Source organism: Jatropha curcas, chromosome 10 (assembly GCF_041381405.1).
Source record: "Jatropha curcas cultivar XTBG-Jc1 chromosome 10, XTBG_Jcur_1.0, whole genome shotgun sequence".
NCBI lineage: Eukaryota > Viridiplantae > Streptophyta > Magnoliopsida > Malpighiales > Euphorbiaceae > Jatropha > Jatropha curcas.
In genome coordinates this window covers 26862514-26880490 of record NC_143160.1, presented here as the reverse complement: position 1 = coordinate 26880490, position 17977 = coordinate 26862514, and the positions used below count along the sequence as shown (strand labels likewise).

General features: G+C 34.5%; 2 pseudogenes; both read right to left on the bottom strand.

The window, feature by feature from the left end:
* Window positions 1-2110: 2110 nt before the first annotated feature.
* LOC149493383 (uncharacterized) lies at window positions 2111-3133 on the bottom strand (annotated as a pseudogene).
* A 159-nt stretch (window positions 3134-3292) lies between these two features.
* Window positions 3293-5477, bottom strand: LOC149493382 (uncharacterized; annotated as a pseudogene).
* Between the last annotated feature and the right edge of the window lie 12500 nt (window positions 5478-17977).

Below are 17977 nucleotides of genomic sequence, written 5' to 3'. Positions count from 1 at the left end.
TATTTACTAATTTAATATTTATCATGGTATGGAGAGAGAGTGGTGCACTAAAATGACCAACTCAAGTGCGAATTCAGTGCAATAGAAAAAGTAATTCGTATTGACAAACAGTCAATAAAAAGTAATTATATAAATAAACGATAATTTTTATTTTGTATTGAGACCACCAATCAACTATGGTCTCAATACAAAATAAAAATTTTTAATTATCAAATATGGTTTTCACTAAGACACACGATTCATTCAGTGGTTTTAGTGCAAATATGGGATGCAACTACTAACCAGCAAAAAGTACACGAGAAAATAGTATTTTATTAAAAATCCACTAGATTAACTAATGGTTTCAATAAAAAAAAAATAAAAAAAGAAACTTATTTGCTCAAAGTATTTTTTTTTCACCTAACTACAAGTATCATCTAGTAGTTTTGGTTCAATAAATATTTCAAGTTAAGAAATAAAAGCATAATTTTGCTTATACAGTTACAAATTACCAAGAGTAATTAAGTGCTTGGAGTTGAACTTGTATTATGTTAAAAATGTCTTAATAACTAACACATGAAAAAAATAGTTATATTAACATGTACATTCATGTTCTCTTGTACCATATTTTGGAGGCCTTCTATTATGCGCGAGTTTCAACGTACTGCATCTTCTAATGCTTTGATATTCTTCTTCATGCTCAATATTTTTATCGCATACGATGAGCTTAAATCATATTCACAAATGGTTGTTGTGGCTAAGAAATGTCAAATGAGTTTGTTTATCGATTGCCACCATCATCTCAAAGAAATCATTAGATGAGTGCATAGCATGGGATGTAAATCATCTCATGTGCGGAAAGACGCTGTAGAAGTATTGAAAGCAGGTATTATATATTGAAATGACATTGACTCACCCACACAACCAACTTGAAGCACTTTATTACTCTTTGGTAATTTGTAATTGTGTAAAAAAACTTATGTTTTTATTACTTAACTTGAAATATTTATAACCCAAACAAAAACCACCAAATGATATGTGTGTTTTGGTGAAAAGATACTTTGAGTAAACAAATATTTTTTTTTTATTGAAATCATTAGTTAACATGTTGGACTTTAAATAAAACTATTATCTCGTGTACTTTTTGCTGACTAATAGTCACATCCCATATTTGCACTAAAATTACTAAATAAATTGTGTATTTCAATGAAAATGTCATTTGACAATTTAAAATTTTTATTTTGTGTTCAAACCACCAGTTGAATTGTTGGTCTCAACACAAAATAAAAATTATTATTTATTCACATAATTACTTTTTGTTATCTGTTTGTCAGTATGTATTACTTTTTCTATTGTATTGAAATCGATACTTGAATTGGTGATTCTAATGCAACACTCTTTCTCCATAGCAAGACAAACATTAGATTGGTAAAAGTTTTGATTTGGCATTAGATTGAAAAATAGTTTTTTGAAGAATATTATTTTTGTCAAAACTCTACGTTCAACTCCAAATTTTGATAATATTGCATAAATTTCCGTACTAAAAACAATTTGATTCTAATATTTTAACTAAATTTATCTTAATATTTATTTTCTAACTCTAAGACCATGTTCGGTAATACCTTTTGAACTGGCTTTTAACGTTTTTGACCAAGTCAAATTCTATTTTTATTAATTGTAGTGTTTGATAACATAGTTTTTATAATAGCTTTTAGAGCTTGAAGGAGCTCTTTATAAAACGTTAAATATTCTAACGTTTAACTTTTAACATTTAACATTTTAGCTTTTAATTAATTTTTTTGACAATCATACCCATTTTCCTCTGAATTCAGTTAATTAAATTTTTTTTTTTTTTGTCATTTTAAATTAAACAACTAATTAACTAACTATTTTTACCGAATATTTCTAATTGACACCGCTATATACTAGTTACCAGCTAAAAGCTAATAACTGACAGTTAATATAATAACTACCAGCTACTACAATAATTAACATCTACTAAAACAGCTAATATTGTTAAACAGACTCTAAACACTAAAATGAGGTTACCCAAAAAATTCAATGAGAGGGGTCCAATAAAATAAATATAAATAACAAGAATTTCTTATAAAAAGAAAATAAAATATTACAATTAAACTAATAATCCTCATCTATTTTTCATTGACTGAAATCTATTTATAATAACTATGCTGTCAATACTTACAAACATATCTCTTTTAATGTAAGGCACCAAACAATCATTCAATTGAGTATCTCTTATTATATTACTAAGTGAACTTTTAATAATTTTCATCACAGAAAAAAACTCTTTCCACTATGGTTATAGCAACCGGCAAAACTAATGATACTTTGATTAACAAATACACCAAAGGAAAAATAATATGTTTTTTTTTGTGGTAATCATCCTCTTAGCAAGACCTCCAATTCCATTCACTTCAGAAAGATTCTTATCCATAAGCATATCCAGGATAAAAGTTTTCAAACTAAGATTCGAGTTTAATTAGAGCAACTGGAGAAACTTCAGATGGATAAAACTTTACAATTTGAATCAATTTGCCCGTATGAAATGCAGAAAATTAATTTTTAGGATCAAGACATAACATAAATAAAAACAAATTTCTATTAACTTCATCAAATCGATATTAAGTTCTTGAAACTACATGTCAACACAAAATAAAATAACTCAACATGATAATGATGAAGATTTGTCATTTTTTCACTTCCGCGCTATGATTTTCATCTAGCTATATAGATAACCTCCATATTTATGACACTTACATCATATTTACCACAAAATCCAACATCTCAAGCAATAAAAATTTCTAACCATCATTTCTAACCATTCACAAATGACATTTTGAGACTTAATCAAATAATCAATCGAATATTTGATTAAAATGTAATCGATCAAATAATATTTGAAAAAGAAAATGGTTCTTCTACTCAAAAATAAAATGTTCCAAATATTCTTGAAAAATCTTGCTCCCCTAAGACCATTTATGTCTACAAGCATTAGGGTTCCAATTCATGGATCATTGCATTTATTATATTTTGATCCCTCTTTTGTAAAACTTAGGATAACTCATTTGTAATATTCAAAATCTTTTTTAATAAGATGTAACAAAAAGACAAATTCAAATCGACTCATTATATCTATCAAATCAATTCTTCAGCCATTTGTGGATCATCACTCTCATTTGCTCTAATATACTTAAGAACATCAATTATAAAAAAAAATAAATGCATCAAATTAATTAGTATACCATAATGGGAACCCTAACGAGTATCTCTCAGTCTCTTCAATGTCATTTTTTTAATTAAAGTGTTGTCCAGTTTTTATTACACCATTTGAAATCCCTTCAAGCACTTTCTCCATTTGCTTTACTCGAAGCATATCCTTACATTTACAAGAACCTCCAATAACATTGCACAAAAAGTAATAGTATTGAAAAAAGAACTTATACTTGAGTGCTTTTTTGTAACAATAACAAGCGTGAGTTCGAGTTGATGGGCAAAATAATGAATGTAATAAACACTAAAATTCTCCTTCATAATCAAACTTTTAAGTCCATGAAATTTACCTCGTATGTTACTAGCTCCATCATAGCGTTGACCTTCCAAACTAGATATACTAAAGCCATAAGTAGAAAATAGAGAATTAATACCCTTTTTAACTGATGTTGCACTTTTATCACGTACATGCATAAAACTGATGAATCTTTCAATGAGACATCCAAATGTATTTACATATCTTATATGGCAACTTCCATTTGCTCTTTAACTGATACATCTTGACATACATCAACTGAAATAGAGAACAAAAATCATCACCGATATATGAAATGATTGCCTTTATTGTCTCAAATGCAACTGCATTAATTATATCTTTTTGAATATTTGACGATGTGAGTTTGAGAGTTTCAAGAGCATTCTTTAACGGCCGAATGCATAAAATCTCCCTTCAACTTTCTTACTTTAACCATTTATCATCCTAAATTTTGTAAAAGACCTATCACGCACTTTAACTTACAATTTTTGTAACTATTTTGCCCCTAATAAAACATTAAGAAGCACATGATAGACATGCACAATGATGTGGCAATTAAAGTAGACAGCTGAATGATGGTTTTGAAATGTGGCCTCCAAACAAACAATAAATCTACCTTCATTCTTGTTTATTTTTCTTTGTCAAAATCCTCTATTTAAATGTTCTTCAATAAAATAACAACTTATGTAATTTAATTAAAGAAAGAACAATGGAAGCACTGAAATTCTACAACTAGTATATATTTATTTTATAAAAATATAAAAAATTTATGAGCCTAGATTGGTTTGCACTTAAACTTGTTTATATATTTTTGAAAACATTTTTAAATATAAAAATAAATAAATAGTTAAGAAAATATTTTTATAAGTATAATTTTTCATTTAGTAAATATTCATTAAATTTAGTTATATATAATTAAATTAGAAGGTATATGCCTTCAAATATTCTTTTTCAAAAAAAAAAAAAATGGAGAAGTTAGAAAATGAAGCAGTATCATAATTTTACAAAAATAACATTATTCATCGTTAATGGAGGAACAAAGTAAAGCAACTAAAATCAAGAAAAACAAGAAGAACTACTTGCAAAAATTTTCTTATACTTTTGGATCAGATTGGATTGAATCTAACTATTTTGAAACTCAATGATACAAAATTAAAGATGACAAATTGCCCAAAAAGATGAAACCTTGATAGAAATTTGGGATAAGTAAGAGAGATTTAAGAGGCAAAAGAATGACAAAAGAAGAGAAATTATGGGATTAGAGAAATCTAAAGGAAAGCAAAAGATTTATGAAAATTTAAGTTGAAAAGGGAAAGAAACAAACTTAGATTATATGGAACCAAGAATCTATGAGATGAGGATTTTGGTTTTACTCTCTCTTTTTTGCTATTTGCATGTGCCATTTGAAGTTTTTAGCCAAAGAAGAGATAACCAAGATTTGTGAAGAAGAAAAGGAAGAAGGATGAAGAAGATAGAGAAATGGAAATCGAAAGAAGAAGATTAAAGAGAGAGGCAAAGGAGTCCAAATCTGACGTCGTTTAAGTGACATCAGATAACTATCAGACTATCACACTCTAAGTAGCATTTGAAGTCACGCGCTTCCTTTTCAGCATGGCAAAGGGTGTAATAGTTACAAAAACTGTAAGTTAAAGTACATGATAGGTCTTTCGCAAAGTTTAGGGTGATAAATCATTAAAGTAAGAAAGTTGGGGGAGATTTTATGCATTCAGTGATTCTTAATACAACATTATTAATTTTTTTATTACATGAAGGTATAACTTTTATTAATTCAATGAAATTTCCTTGATTTGATGAATTTTCAGACTCATCATTCCCCGAAAGTAAATCCTTGCATCAAGAGATAACAGAGGCATACAATTGATGCATTTAACCCCTAAATCTTTAATTATTCTAATTCATTTGAAGAAGAAACTTCAATATGTTGAGCTTGATTTATCAAAGCTTGACAAGATATCGACATTATTATAATCACTAGTATGATATGCTACATATTCTCTTAATCTTTCTTTCTTTCACCGAGTAGTAAAACCTTCAATACAAAAGCACCATGACCTCTTTCACTATGTCCAGATGAAAAAAAAAAGATAAAGATATAAACAATATCACTACAAAAAAAAAGGCATTTTGGGACCGACACATCGGTCGGAAAACGCAAGAAATCGGTCGCTTTGCTTAGCGACCGATCTACGACCGACCACCATCAGTCGCAAAATTGCTCGTCACAAAATATTTTGCTCGTCGCAAAAAGATGTGTATATATACACATCTTTTTCAATGCTGTATTTCAACTAATTCTTAAATTCATCAAACTAAGATACAATAAATCTCCATTTTTTTATCTTTATCAACCCTTTGAGGAAATTTATTGTGGCATGATTGACATAGATAAACAATATGCATAAATCTAAACTATCACAAACAATATGCATAAATCTAAACTATCACATATGAAATCACTATAATGTTATTTCTACATTAAATTAAGTGGGTGGCCCACTAACATAACGTTTTAATTTTATTTTTCACCCACTTATACAAGTTTTTAGCCAATTAAAAAATGCCAAAAATAATGAATAACTGCATGATGGATAAGTATCTTTGATGGAGTGGACGACTAATAAAAATAATAAAAGGAGCAGTTATCAAAACACGTTTGGAACAATTGTATTGTTTCTGAATAGTTATCCTTGGCCCTCTTCTCCCATATATAAAGGAAAGATATATAACGCCTTTAAAAAAAAAAAAAAGAGATATCTTTCCATCACTAAAAGATATAATTCTCTGTATTAAAATTGGATAAGGAGAAGAAGAGTTCAAGAGTTTAAGATTTATAAATTAAAGGGGATTTCTGGATTCAACATGGCTATGTGTTCTTCAAGTGGTATGTTGTTTAATATAGTTTTTCTTGAGATGTTTTGAATTCAATTAATCTTGGGTTTACGTGTTAATTTCCGCGTTAAATTCTAACATTTGGTATCAGAGCTTAATTGAATTTATACATCTCAGAATAATTTTGTAATTAAATAGTATTAATTTCAAAATTACTGTGATAAAACCGTCTAAAGCGAATATTCAAAAACCATAATTTTTTGGATTTAATTTCTGGAAGTTTTCTATTTTCATATACTTGATATTGAATGTCTACAACATGATTAATGATTATGAGTATTTTATTAATGTTATTTGTTCTTCAAATGATGGTCCCGTTTAATTAACATTGAATTCGATTGTTTGCAAGTTTGCGTCAATAAATTGTAATTAATCAATTCCTATTTAATGATTCATGGATCTGGACAATGTTTTATGTCAAATCTTCTGTTTATGCGTCTTTGAAATGTAATCTTGCTATTGTCTATGATTTTGTGAAGTATGATTTGAGTATTATAGATTGACTCAAATTAAAGAATGAAATTTTATAATTATAATGTTAACTAGTTTAGATAGTTGCCAAAGTAACCTACATTAATGAACCTTATATTTATTAAATTGCATAAAAGAATAAAGGGAGACTTAAATAATAATAATAATAATAATAATAATAATAATAAATCTCTTTATACTTAGGAGAATGAGACTAACCCAAGGGAGAGTCTATTTCTGCTAATTATTAATTACTGTTTTATTTTATATTGTTTAGAAAGGTAAAATGGATACCCAAAGGTAACATATAAATTACATAAAATAGTAAAGTATTTTAAGCTCCCAGCAAGTGAACACTAGATATGTTAAAATTTACCCAAAGGAGAATTTTAGCGATATTAATAATTCATTGTTATTTATTTTATATATGAGGCCTTATTGTAAGCATATATTTATTTTGTACAGTTCCCACTTCGTTACACTCTCTTGCATCTGGAATGACTGTTTTTTATGGGTCGAACTTTTCTGAATGGTATGAAAGGGTCCAATTCTCATTGGATGTATTGGATCTTGACCTGGCTTTAATAACTGAAAACCTCCTGAAACTACAGATGACAGTACTCCGGAGCAGGTGGAACAATCAAAAGCCTGGACAAAATCAAATAGACTCAGTCTGATGTTTATAAGAATGACCATTGCCAATAATATTAAGAACTCTCTCCCTCAAACCGAGTCGGCCTCGGAATTTTTGAAATCTGTTGAGGGGCGCTTCAAACGCACTGATAAGTCCCTTGCAGGCACATTGATGACTAAATTGACCACCATGAAATATGATGGTTAGTGTCACACCTTACCTTACTGTAAGACATGGCATGTCGCCCGTAATATACTTAATAAGCACTTAAGTCTTATAAATGCTTACTAAGTATACTACAAGGGACTTAATACTGTTGATTCATTCATTTATATCTTGTAGAAAAGTAGATTTAATTATTAAATGTCAAACTTCTTTTGGTTCTTTCATCTGTTATAAAGAAATGTTTTTTTTTTTTAATTTACTAAACATATGAAACATAACTTCCATTAAGCTCATTTGCATTGTCAAATGACATAATTATAGAATCTGAATTTCAGTTTTTCTCATGCTGAGCAGCCTGCACTGATCTAATTATAACTCCATTTCCTTTTATCCAATGTCCTTTCCCTTTTAACACGACCTACCCAACATCTCAGCCTATCTCCATATAAAATTTCATGAATTTTAAAGTTCATTTGCTTAGTCAAATAGGTCAATTACAGAAGCTGAAGTTTAGACAGCCCAACTGTAACAGGTCCAACAATAATATGTTTGCTTAAGCATTCTCAACTCACTTCCAGCACAAATTCATGCAATTCAACTCTTCTATTACTTACATAACATCATAATATAAGATATATCAGAATCCCTAGGTCATGGCATATCAAATACAAACTCAAAATCATCCATCTTGGTGAATTATGCAAATTAAACTTTGAATGCATGCATAACTACTTTCAATCATCTTAAATCACCTTAAACTCAATTCTAATCACTTTATCTTCACCAAATCAGAATGAACAAGCAAGCACCTCACTTCAAAGTTCATGGAATTCAAAAATTAATCCATAGAAAAGAAGGAGGAAGTGAAGATAACTAACCTTTTCTTAAGAAGTACTTGAAAATTCCTTGATTTTCACCTCCTTTTTGCTTGGTTTTTACTCAAAACTCTCCTCCTGTAACGCCCTAATTTTTCTCTGTCTAAAATAATAGTTTTACCGGTCTGTGAATAGTACCACCGGTCCGGGAGTCAGTATTATTTTGGTCCAGAAAAATTACTATCTATGTTTCATATTTTATTTAATATTTTTGGAGTATGCATACATGATTTTTATGGGTAGAAAATAAGTAATGAATATTTTTGGAGAATTTAGATAATTAGTGAATAGTGAATTATGGTGTTATATGAAGTAAGGAAATTTGAGGAATTATTTTTAAGGATTAAATTTGAGAATTTTATGGAGATAAATAATATTTTGAAGGAATTTACTTGGAGATTATTTGTAGCCATTAGATGAGATTACTTGACTTAATCCTAGCCATCCAATTAGGGGAAAAGACTAAAATACCCTTGTTGCTTTATATAAGTCAACCATCAATTATTGTGCAACCATTTTTCTTTCTTCTTCTTTTCCCTTACACGTCTCCTCCTCCTCCTCCTCCTTCTTCTTCTTCTTCTTCTTCTTCTTCATTTTCTTCAATTCTTCCTTACTAAACACATCAAATTCACCCCAACCAACTTGATTTAAGTTATTAATCCTAGAGATTAAAGCTTGGGAAGTGATTTTTGGTGAATTATTTCAAGAAATTTGGAGATTCTCTACTTGAGCCAAAGGTTGGAGAAACCTCTACCATGGAGTAAAGGCAAAGTGAGAGCTTAGAAAGTTTTAATTTAAGCTTGCTAAAGCTTATTTTTAAGGTTAGTGTTCATAAACACACTTACCTTACTCAAATTTTTGATTTTGTGCCTTTATGCTCTTATGTGGATATTTGGGATTTTGTATGAAATGATTGATTTGTTGAATTTTGGTTGCAATTACATGCTCTTGGGTGATATGTGATGAGTGTTTATGTTGTGGTAGACATTTCTACCTTGTATCTTTGTTGTTCATGTTCCTTTCATGGTTAAAGTAAGCTGAATTTGGGAAAAACGGGTTATTGAGTGAGATTAAGGACCATTTTTCGATCCTTTCTAGTTTCCATTTGTGTCTGAGTCCTTCATAAAAGTTGTAGGTCTCTCTCTTAGCTTTCCAACCCATCCTCTTGTGTCCGATTTGGAGATATATAGCTCAACTTATGGCTGAAACACCCAAACTGACTGTGTTATGACGGGCCACATGCATCACTGAATTGATTGCCCATTTTGACCACTATAATGGCAAGATTATGTTCTGACTTCTTCATGAGAGTTGTTGCCCTGTGTCTTGAGACTTCTCTGGTTTTGGATTGAATTAATTTGAGTGTTTGGTTAAGGAGTAATTCAATAAACATTGGACTTGGTTCTGCTGAATCAGGTCTGGACTGTTGGTCTGTGTTCCTAGCTTTTGTTTTCTACCTTGTAGATTGATCTGGGCTGTGATCCCTTCATAACATTTGTAGTATTTTGTCTTAGATTTCTAATGAATCTGATTTCGTTCCATTTGGAGACCTATAACTCAAGTTATGTCTTAAAAACCCTGCAAAGGTCAAGGTTATATTAATGCTAGAAATTTCCTATGCCTTGAATCATGGGTTTATTTGGATCAATGTATGTATGAATCATGTGTGATGAGGTTCTCTTGATTATTTGTATGTTTGAGAATTTATTTGACAAAAATAAGATATAAGTTTGAAAAGTGTTATTGTGGATATGTTTAAATGGACATAAATGGGAAAGATTGTTGGAAATTTTGGGATAAAGTGTGGAATTAGTTTAGATAATGCATGATGAGGATAGAAATGGATACCTTGGTGCATAAGAGTTATGTTAGTATGCTTGGTTGGAGAAGGAAATTCCTTCCCTTGGTTTTCATTAAGAGGCCAAACCACTCTAGGGTGGTAAGGCTTACTTAATTATTATTTTTTGTATGGTATGCTATCTATACATGTAACACCCCTTCCCGGTCCACCCGTAAACCCGAATGAACCGGACCGAGGCGCTACAAACTGGTTGACTGTATGGTCTGACATGCTGAAATCATAATGTATATTGAATATAATAGCATGCTGATACTGTAGACAAAAATAATTTACTTTATATTTACAAAACATGATACTAGTTTACAAAATGAAATGGGCCCAACTGTGTGCCCTGTACATGCCATGAAAAGGATAAACAAAAATACACATCCATATGAGTAGCTACCCTGAAGACTGAGTCTTCTACAGATGAACGGCAGCAGTTGTAAGCCAACTCTCTATGGTCCAATCTCAAAATCTGCGAGTTAAACAGGTAACTCGCTGAGCAAATAATGCTCAGTGGATATCTCTACAGATAAAGAAACAATTAAGCACATACATGTATAGAAAGAACCATGTAAACACATATGGCACATATAAGCACACACATCATGATACTTTCATGATACCTTGATTATCTTTTGTACTGTTTATAATACTGTATAATTCATGAAATGTTATGTCAAGATATCTGTATGGCTCCATAAGGTTATAGTGAAACCGAAGTGATAAGAAAAACTGTATGAAACTGGATGAATACTGTATGCTTGGCTGCTATGGCCCATATATAATCATATCCACTCAACGGCCTGTAGCCGGAGTACCAAACTGTATGAGGTGCAGATCTGCTATCCTATGTCGCGACATAGCCTTATCTACATGGTTTCTACCTAACCTCAATGGAGCATAATGTTGGTATGTCAATAATATAACACAACATCACATGAATAATTCATAACTTCATAATTCATAATGTATATTTGATTTCACATCATTTGCATGCTTGCATGTTGTTTTGATACATGTTCTAATGTTGTATTTGATGTTAAAATGATTGGAGGCATATAAGTGAAGCAAAGGAATACAATTGCATTGAAAAAGAAGTCCAAAAATGCATGAAAAAACAAGTCGCGAGCGCGCCTTGCAAGGTCGTGAGCGCGTAATGCACTAGATGAGAGACAGTGAGTTATCGGGCACAAGTCGCGACCGCGTACTTGAAAGTCGCGAGCGCGAGAAGTGCCAAATGAGAGACAGTGAGTTCCCAGGCCAAACTCGCAAGCGCGCGATGAAGGTCGCGAGCGCTTACAGGCCAAGGGCCAAGTACGCGACCGCGCACTTCACAGTCGCGAGCGCGAGATGTGCCAAATGAGAGTCAGAGAGTTTGCGAGCACAAGTCGCGAGCGCGTACTTGAAAGTCGCGAGCGCGAGAAGTGCCAAATGAGAGTCAGAGAGTTTCAGGTGAAAGTCGCGAGCGCGAGAAGGCAACGCGAACTCATCATGCAATTCGCGCGCGCGCTTCCAGCCTGCACTGTCTGTACTCTTTTGGTCATATCTCTCAATATACAACTCCAATTTGGATGATTCAAAAACCCATGTAAAGCTAACACATAGAGGAACAAATAACTCTTCTATGACACTTCCTAATTCCATCAATAAATAGGGTCTAAATCAAGATGAAGTTACTGATAAAATTTCCAGCAAAACCTGTTTCAACATAAACTCAATATTCACTTCATTTATTCAATACTTCCCCTGTTTTCCCCTGTTTTCTCACCATTACCAGTCCTCCCACTCAACATGAAGCAAGATTGTCTCAATAGCAACACACCACACAAATCTCATACAAAGAAAATGGAAATAACAAGAGATATCAAACCTTTACTCCAAAAGCTTGAGCTCCTCTTTAGCTTCTTTTCTCTACACTCTTAGAACTCCCTTCACCTAAAAATAAGAATTCTTATGAATTCTAATACAATTGCACCAAATGATTCAATTATGAACTTCAAGAAGGTTTACTTACTTGGATAAAAGAGAAGTTGAAGTTAAGGCTTAACTACCATGAAAATTGAAAAGAAGGTGGAAGAGGAAAGGAAGAAGATGAAGATAAACATGAAAATGGGAAAGTGAAAATGTGTATTACGGGTAGGCCATCAAAAATCAAAGGATTTTATGGAAAACTTCCTAAATGGTACCTCAATTGTTAACAGGTTACTACTAAAGACCCAAGCTCAATCTTTTAATACAAATCAATCCTCACCCACATGCTTTATCTTTTTCTCTCACTCAAATAAGTCCACTTATAATCTCATTCTACCCCAACCGGGTTTGGTTCAACTCGACTCAACTCGACTACTCAACTCTATGCTAAGACTCGACTCGGTAGGATGTCACAATTCTCTCCTCCTAAATAAAAACTTCATCCCGAAGTTTACCTGTTGTAAACAACTGCGGATACTGTTGTCGCATGGTGTCTTCAGATTCCCAAGTTGCTTCTTCTGTCTTATGATTCCTCCAAAGAACTTTTACCAATGCTATTTTCTTGTTCCGCAATTCCTTAGTTTCTCTGGCTAAGATCTGAACAGGTTCTTCTTCATAAGTGAGATCCGGCTGAATTTCAATCTCTTCTGCTGATAACACATGTGATGGGTCTGATCTGTATCTCCTTAACATGGACCAATGAACCTAGGGCTAAGCTTACCCTTTCGTCCAAACCTTAGGATCTTTTTCCATGGTGAAACTTTCAGAAATACCTTATCACCCACCGAGTACTCAATATCCTTTCTCTTTAAATCAGCATAAGACTTCTGTCGATCACTTGCTTCTTTCAGCCGTTTTCTGATGATTTCCACTTTCTCTTCTGTTTCTCTAACCAAATCTAGACCCAAAAGCTTCATCTCACTCAGTTCTGTCCAACACACAGGTGTCCTGCATGGTCTACCATATAATGCTTCATATGGTGCCATCTTGATGCTTGATTGGTAGCTGTTGTTGTAGGCAAACTCCATGAGAGGTACATATCTGTCCCAACTGCCTTCAAATTCTATAACACATGATCTCATCATGTCTTCTAGAATTTGAATGACTCTCTCTGATTGGCCATCTGTTTGAGGATGAAATGTAGTGCTGAAATGCAATCTCGTCCCTAATGCTTCCTGCAGTTTACCCCAAAACTTCGATGTAAACCTTGGATCACGATCAGATATAATGGATGATGGAACTCCATGTAGTCGAACTATTTCGCTAACATAAATGTCTGCTAACTTGTCCAGAGAATAGTCCATCCTGACTGGTAGAAAGTGTGCGGACTTAGTTAATCTGTCCACGATCACCCATACTGCATCATGCTTCCGCTGCGTCTGAGGTAATCCAGTAACAAAATCCATCGTGATCTGATCCCACTTCCATGTTGGCACTGTTATTGGATGAAGTAACCCAGATGGTAATTGATGTTCTGCTTTTACTTATTGACATGTTAAACATCTTGTTACAACATTTCCGATATCTTTCTTCATGCCCGGCCACCAATAGCCTTTCTTCAAATCCTCATACATCTTGGTACTACCTGGATGCATTGTATATGGACTGTTATGAGCTTCATGCAGAATCTTTTGTCTAAGCTCCCCTATCTGTGGTACAACAACTCTGTCTTCATAAAATAAGACTTCACTGTTATCCAATCTGAATTTCCCACCATGATCTTCCTGTACTTGTTTTACCCATAGTGCTGTTTGTGCATCTTTCTTCTGTGCTTCTGCAACTTCTTGAACCCAAGATGGCTGTACTTGCATCTGTGCTAGAATAACTCCCTGCTGTTGCAACTCCATGCTAATTCTCATTGCTTTCAAAGCCAACAATGATTTCCGGCTAAGGGCATCAGCTACCACATTAGCTTTGCCCGGATGGTAATTAATGACATAGTCATAATTAGCCAGAATCTGCATCCACTTCCGTTGTCTTGAATTCAAATCTTTCTGTGTCGGTAAATACTTTAAACTCTGATGATCTGTGTAAATATAACACTTTTCACCATACAGATAATGCCGCCATACTTTGAATGCTAGAACAATGGCTGCCAGTTCTAAATCATGGGTTGGATAATTCATTTCATGTGGCTTCAACTGTCTGGAGACATAAGCTACCACTTTCCTGTCTTGCATGAGTACACATCCTAACCCAATATGAGAGGCATCACTGTAAATCTCAAAGTCTTTACCTGACACTGGTTGAGTCAACACTGGTGCTTCAGTCAACTTTTTCTTCAAAGTGTCAAAACTCTGCTGACACCTATCATCCCATTGGAATACTACCTCTTTCTTCAACAATCTTGTTAAAGGTGATGCAATGATGGAGAATCCCTTTACGAACCTTCTGTAATAACCGGCTAAACCCAGAAAACTTTGAACTTCTGTGACGTTTCTGGGTGGTCTCCAATCAACAATAGCTTCAATCTTCTTAGGGTCCACTCTAATACCCTCCGATGACACCACATGTCCTAAGAAAGAAACTTCTTCCAGCCAAAACTTACACTTACTGAGCTTGGCATAAAGCTGTTTATCCCTCAGTGTCTGAAGTACAATCCGCAAATGTTTATCATGTTCACCCCTGTCTCTGGAGTAGACTAAAATGTCATCTATAAACACCACCACAAACTGATCCAGATATGAATGAAACACGCGGTTCATGAGATCCATGAAAACCGCTGGTGCATTTGTGAGACTGAATGGCATGACTAAAAATTCATAGTGACCATATCGGGTCCTGAATGCAGTCTTAGCGATATCTTCTTCCTTTATCCGCAATTGATGGTATCCCGACCTAAGGTCGATCTTAGAAAACATACCTGTACCTTTTAACTGATCAAACAAATCATCGATTCGAGGCAATGGATACTTATTCTTGATTGTCAGTTTGTTCAGCTGTCTGTAGTCAATGCACAGTCTAAATGATCCATCTTTCTTCTTTACAAATAATACCGGTGCTCCCCAAGGTGATACACTAGGTCTGATAAAGCCTTTATCCAATAACTCCTGTAGCTGAATCTTTAACTCTTTTAGCTCTGCTGGTGCCATTCTGTAAGGTGCAATTGATACTGGTGCTGCTCCAGGATAGACATCTATGGTAAACTCCACTTCCCTCCTTGGTGGTAACCCTGGTAACTCTTCTGGAAATACATCTGGATAATCACACACTGTTGGTATGTCTTGCACTTTTGACTGTTCTTTCTCTGCTTGTAATGCACATACCAAGTATGCTTCACAACCCTTCTGAATTAATCTCTTTGCTGCCATGGCTGATATCACATTACCCAGAAAATCTCGCCGCTTCCCGACTACTGTAATCTCTTCCCCTGCTGTTCTATATAATGTCACCCTTTTCTTTGCACAATCAACTATAGCCTGATGTCTGGATAGCCAATCCATACCCAGAATAACATCAAATTCTCTAAATGGCAACTCCATAAGATCTCTTGGAAATTCTTTTCCATGAATAACAATTGGACATCCTTCGACCACTGTATGAGTTTGTACTAAATCTCCTAATGGATTTGTAACTACCATACCCTGACTCACATATGCAACTTCTAACCCTTTAACCCAAGGTTTAGGTACACTAATGTATGAATGAGATGAGCCAGGATCAATTAAAGCATAAACTGTATGATCACATAAGGAAAACTCACCAACTATTACATCTGGAGCTTCCTCATCTTCTCTGGCTCGCATAGCATAAACCCTGGCTGGACCTCTTGTATCAGGTCTGTCCATAGTCTCTGACTGCTGTCTCTGCCCTCCGGAGCTCTCACCTCTACCTCTGCCTGCTATGAACTGTGTAGGAACTTTTGCCCTCTTCGGACAATCCTTCTTCTGATGGTCTGATGCTCCGCATATCCAACATTTACCAGTCACCAACCAACAATCTCCACCATGCCGTCTACCACAATGCTCACAAGGTGGAAAAGTATAACCGGCTGACTCTGCACCTCTACTAGTGCCTCTACCAATTCCTCTGCCTGAACCTCGACTATCACCGGCAGAACTAGCCACAACTGATACCGCTGGCACGTTAGCACCCCTAGCTGTGCCTTGGCTAAAGGAAGGTCTAGCACTAGCTGAACTACTAGTACCTCTGAATCTCTTGCTTTCTGACTGATAAGTACTGGGTGCACTCTGAGTCTGGTCTCTCCTCTGCTGAGACCGCTGGCGTCTGGTACGCTGACTGGCCTGAATGCGCTCTATCTCCTGAGCTGCCTCTACCAAAGCTGAAAACTCTCTGAATCTGGAAGCTACCACTCCCATCTGAATCTCATCGTTCAGGCCTTCCTGAAACTTTTTACACCTCTCGGCTTCTGTAGCCACTATCCCCTTACCATACCTGCTGAGCCTGGTAAACTCTCGCTCATATTCGGCAACTGACATTCTGTTCTGCCTCAGGTATAAGAATTCTTTCCTTCTCGCATCTAGGTAAGCCTCTGTGATGAACTTCTTCTTGAATTCATCCAAGAAGAATTGCCATGTACGCTGTTCTGCTGATACCCGCTGCTGAACAGTAATCCACCAGGTATATGCCTCATCTATGAGCAATGATGTGGCACAAACCAACTTGTCCTCTGGTGTACATTGTAATTGTTCCAGGACTCTCGATGTCCCATCTAACCAATACTCAGCTCTTTCTGGACTGTCATCCTTGTTAGCACTGAATTCTTTCGCCCCATATTTCCGAAGCTTCTCTAGTGGGGGCTTTCTTTCTCTTTCTACTATTATTGGTGCTTGAGGCATCACCCCTGCAATCTGTCGAAAAGTATCTGCAAGTTGCTTTAACAACACCTCTTGACCTGGGGCTCTTGGAGCCTCACCCTCCACTGGCCTGGAGGCGTGTGACTCACTCTCACCTTCCTGTGACATCCTCCTAAAAGAATAACAACTGCTTAGTTCATCAGGGTAGACATGGCATGTACACTAGACTGACTTATGAATGCAAGCCCGGGGAAACTAAACCTAGGGCTCTGATACCAAAATTTGTAACACCCCTTCCCGGTCCACCCGTAAACCCGAATGAACCGGACCGAGGCGCTACAAATTGGTTGACTGTATGGTCTGACATGCTGAAATCATAATGTATATTGAATATAATAGCATGCTGATACTGTATACAAAAATAATGTACTTTATATTTACAAAACATGATACTAGTTTACAAAATGAAATGGGCCCAACTGTGTGCCCTGTACATGCTATGAAAAGGATAAACAAAAATACACATCCGTATGAGTAGCTACCCTGAAGACTGAGTCTTCTACAGATGAACTGCAGCAGTTGTAAGCCAACTCTCTATGGTCCAATCTCAAAACCTGCGAGTTAAACAGGTAACTCGCTGAGCAAATAATGCTCAGTGGATATCTCTACAGATAAAGAAACAATTAAGCACATACATGTATAGAAAGAACCATGTAAACACATATGGCACATATAAGCACACACATCATGATACTTTCATGATACCTTGATTATCTTTTGTACTGTTTATAATACTGTATAATTCATGAAATGTTATGTCAA